The sequence below is a fragment of the Cavia porcellus genome, unplaced genomic scaffold (genome assembly GCF_034190915.1).
Source record: "Cavia porcellus strain 051 isolate PalLab524CR breed Dunkin Hartley unplaced genomic scaffold, mCavPor4.1 scaffold_28, whole genome shotgun sequence".
Classification (NCBI taxonomy): domain Eukaryota; kingdom Metazoa; phylum Chordata; class Mammalia; order Rodentia; family Caviidae; genus Cavia; species Cavia porcellus.
The window spans coordinates 40011299-40015914 of record NW_026947511.1 but is presented as its reverse complement, the minus strand read 5'-3'; the positions used below and the strand labels follow the sequence as shown (position 1 = coordinate 40015914).

At 46.2% G+C, this 4616-nt stretch overlaps 1 pseudogene; it reads left to right on the top strand.

Moving 5' to 3' along the window:
• The first annotated feature begins 1156 nt into the window (after window positions 1-1156).
• Window positions 1157-3914, top strand: LOC100713762 (DET1- and DDB1-associated protein 1-like; annotated as a pseudogene).
• The last annotated feature ends 702 nt before the right edge of the window (window positions 3915-4616 follow it).

Sequence of the window (4616 nt, the reverse complement as noted above, 5' to 3'; positions counted from 1 at the left end):
CTTCAACCTTGAGGCTATTTTGCTTTTCTTCTGGGCTTCTTCAGCTTCAGGGCTTTCCAGGTTCTTTTACTAATTTTCTTTCCTAACTCCAGGCCTGTCTTAGAAATTAAATGACTTCTATAAGTGATTTGATAGCAGAATTGGGATGAGAGTCCCATCAGCTAACCTCCAGCCCAGCATTCTTTCCCTGCCACATACGTATCTATGTGACCCTTAAGTTTCCCTTAGATTTGTGTGTCCAGAGCAGAGGCAACATCTTAGGATGGAACTTAGCTTGTCAGGCCATTTGGTGCAAGCCTAGGGTTGTAAGGGCACAGCATGGCCTGTGCTTAGTCTATAGTTGAGAGAACCCTGCAGGGAATTGCTCCCCATAAGACTACACCCCAGGGGCTGGGGATTTAGCGGCATAAGCGCCTGCCTTGCAGGCGTGTGGTCATGAGTTCGATCCCTGGTACCGATTAAAAAAAAAAAAAAGAAAAGACCACCCCAATGTGGGAGCTGCCCTATTCCTTGGCAGATGGTCACCAGTAGCCTGTTGCTAGATGTCACGGGTTGCTGCTGCTGGTTGTTCAGGCTGGCCTTGGGGAGCTGTTTTTAAAAGGAGCCCTGGAAACCCTCTCTACTGTTGGGACCTGTTCTAGCCTTTATATCTGGGAGGGCAGTGTCATGGGAAGTGTGCTGAGGGACTGGGGTAAGACAGAAGGGTCTTCACAAGGGCTCTCTCCCCATAGCCCAATGTTTTCTGGAACTTGCCCAGTTCTTCCTTGTAGTTTGTTTTTGCTTTTGTTTTTTTATTGGTACCGGGGATCGAACTCACGACCGCCTGCTTACAAGGCAGGCGCTTATGCCGCTGAGCTAAATCCCCAGCCCCTATTTCTTTTTTTTTTTATTTTTTGTTTTGTTTTGTTTTGTTTTGTTTTGCTATTTCTTTTCCCTGTAGTTTTTTTTCTTTTCTTTTCTTTTCTTTTTTTTTTTTTTTTTGTCTTTTTCCTTTTTATTGGTACCAGGGATCGAACTCACGACTGCCTGCTTACAAGGCAGGCGCTTTATGGCGCTGAGCTAAATCCCCAGCCCCTTCCCTGTAGTTTTTTGATGGCTGCTGGCCATAGCTGTCGGCAAAACCCTGTCCTCCTGCCTTGGCATTTTCTCTTCGGCTATGTCTGACTTGGCCATCATGAACCTGGCTGGTGCCTCTGGCTTGACACAGGCGTGACCATCAAAGATTGGGCACTCTTGGACCCCATGGAAGAAAACCCCTGCTCATTTCCTGGAAGCAAATTGAGGATAAAATCCTCACACTTCTAGTGTTGGAGATGGTGTGGCCTGAGTGTTTTGGGAGACAACCCCCGTGACTCCCCTTGAATGCAAAACAATTACTGCAACTTTGTTTTTGGAGACTCATTTCCTTATATTGATATGTAGAGAGCTGGCTATGGTATTTCCTTCTCTGTTCAATTGGCTCTAAGCATTATAAATAAAGCTGGCGTGTAATCTTGAAAGCCAACAGACAGTCCTGTTTCCTCCCATAGTGTTCTCCATATAGGATATGTACAGGATATGAGCACAGCGGGATGTTAGAGCCACTCGCTCGGGAATGTCAACTGGGTAGAGCCTCAAGGTAAAGAGGCTGTGACTCCCCAGCCTCCCTAAACAATTCAGTTGCTACCCTAATTAGATTATGTGGATTGATCCTTCTGCATATCTCTTTCTCCCACCTGACCAGCCAGCTCAAGTTACTCAGGTAATTCCCGCCATCCTGTCACTCATCCCTGCCCACCCCTGTTCTTTACAAGATGATAAATTCTGGGAGAGGCCTAGGATCAAGGCTTTTGTCCATGTGTCCTCAAAAGGATTTCACGGAGGACCCTTGGCTGCTCTTAACTTGGAATATGTCTTGGTGTCTTTACTCTCGCCGTGGGTTACATTGGTGGTGGTAGATTGGAATGAACTTGCTGGGATTCCAATAATGTCTCAGTGGGATTATAAACACAACCTTTTGGATTGTGAGGAAAACTAAAAAGTAGATTGCAATATTTGGATGACTAAACTTGATATTTGGAATTCCAATAAGTGTTTCTGTATATAAATAAAGGGAGATAGCAATACAGATGGTGCAAGGTTCTTAGGTTTGATAATGTGTGTAAAGTGCTGAGAACGTAGTGTCTGACATGTATGAGGAATTTTCACTGTGTGTGATTTTTTGTTTTGTTTTTTAATGGTACCAAGGATCAAACTCCTGACCTCACACTTGCAAGACAGGCACTTGTGCCACTAAGCTATATCCCCAGCCCATTTTTTAAAATGAGATTGAACCTTTGCGTGAGCCTTTGCTCATGCTAGTCAAGCACTATGCCGATGAGTTACATCTGTAGCCCTTTTGAGACAGAATCTTGCTAAATCACTTAAATTGGCTCCAAACTTGTGATCTCTCTGGCCAACTTCCTAAGTAGCTGGGATTATAGTGCCACTGACCTTGGCTCCCTATGTTAAAATCTCTTAAAATTATTTATCTTAGTGACATTGGGGCTGGAATTGAGGGCCTCAGGCATGCTAGGCAAATGCTTTAACCCTAAGGTACATCCCCAGCCCCCGTACTATCTTTTTCCTTTCTTGTTTTGAGACAAGCATCACTATTTTGCCCAGGCTGGACTCTGTTTCCTGGACATCTTAGCCTCCAGGTGCTGGCTTTTTTTAAAGTACTGTATTTTAATTCAGCCTGCAGATGTCATGGAGTTTCAGATCTACGTGATTCAGAATTTCAGTTCTGCCACACCCACAGGGAGGCCGGCTCTTGGCCTGTGTTGCCCAATGCCGGCAACACCCAGTTGCTTACATGCCCAAGACGCAGCTCCTGGTGTCTAATCTGACAACACTGCATCGTGCGTGTGGTTGCCCATGCTACAGATGGGGAGCCCGAGGGACTGAACATGGATTTGAACCCAGCGACCCAGAGGCTGAGGGTACCGCAATTAGCCTGGATTTGTCCTCCAAAGAGGTTCTACCCGGGTCTCCCTTCGGATTCTAGTTTCTGATCTGAAGCCTCCTGTGAATAGGTGGACAGATCAGTGAAAACCGAATGCTTAGGCTCTTTTCTGTGCAGTGAGCCCTGGAAGCATCTTCCACCAGCCAGAATTTGGATTCTTCTCTGTCTGCTTAACTTGTAGGGAGAGGAACTGGGCTAAGTTTCCCAGCAAGGGAAGGAAGCAGGGAAGGGGCCAAAAGGAGCGGTTCCAGGTTGTGAAGAGGGGGCTTGTGAGCTGCTTTGAGATGGAAGGCATGTTATGCCTCCAATACTTATTTTATTTTTTGGTACCAGGAATTGAACTCAGGACCCAGCACTTGCCAGGCAGGCGCTGTCCAATATTTATTTTTAAAGCCTGCATAAATAATACCTAGATAAAACAAAGTAATTACTGAGTAATTTAGACACACGCCTGTAGGCTTGGCTTTGGAGCCCAGATCATTTTGATTTCATGAGTCTTCTCAAAGGAATCCCCAAATGAAAAGACCATTTAATAATAACTGTAAAAGGGTGTGCTGTGCCCAGCTGGAAGTTGCCATGTGGCAGTAGCTCAGGCGGCAGCTCAGGTGGCAACAGAGAGAACAGAGGATGGCAACTTTCTGAAAGGGTTGCCTGTCTACAGCAAAGGCAGTTTTAGTGGATTCCATGCCACCTCTGTGTACAAGGCTCCGAACCAATGCCCCTGCGTCTACCTGCCCATCTGGGAGTACCTGCCAGAACAGATCATTGTGACAGAGAAGACAAACATCCTCCTATGCTACCTACATCAACAATGGGACAAAAATGCTGCCAAGCGAGGGACCAGGAGCAGGTGGAGCTAGAGGGTGAGAGCTCAATGCCATGCCTGATGATACTGCAGCTGGACAGCCCCAACATGCACGAGGACACCTAGGCCATGGTCACCCACCTCGCTGGTCACACTCCCATCCAACCACATAGGAGCCAATGTATTTACTTTCCTTGAGTTTTTTTTTTTTTTTAATTGGTACTGGAAATGAAACTCACAACCACATGCTTGCAAGGCAAGCCCTTGTACTGCAGAGCTAAATCCCCAGCCCCTTTGAGTTTGTTTTTATGCTTTAACAGGTGTCACGTAATGGTTAAAGGGTACTTAAACCTAGTAGTGTATACTTTTTTTTTTTTTTTTTTTGTGGTACCAGGGATCAAACTCAGCATTTAGACCCAGTAGTGAGAAGTCAGTAGATTTTTTTTTTTTTTTTTGTACTGAGGATCAAACTCATGACCTCACACTTAGCAGGCAAGTGCCTGACCCGCTGAGCTAAATCCCCAGCCTGGATGATTTCTTAAATAATCCAGTCTCCCCTTCCCCCTGCCCAGGTCCCCAACTTGGGACCAAGTGTGTCTCAAGTGTCTGCCAGGTGGCAGGGGTGAGGACAGGTGGGGACAGCTGTGCTGCCCAGTGTGTCCCCACACAGGGTTCCAAGGCCGTTGGCTGCTGTTAGTGGTTTGATGATGGACTCGTGCATGCTCTGTCCACTCCAATAAAGGATCTTTTCCTACTCAAAAACAAACAAAAAACCCAAATGATAAAGCCCAGCTCTTCCTGGCAGTGGGCTTGCTGAGAAACGTGTTT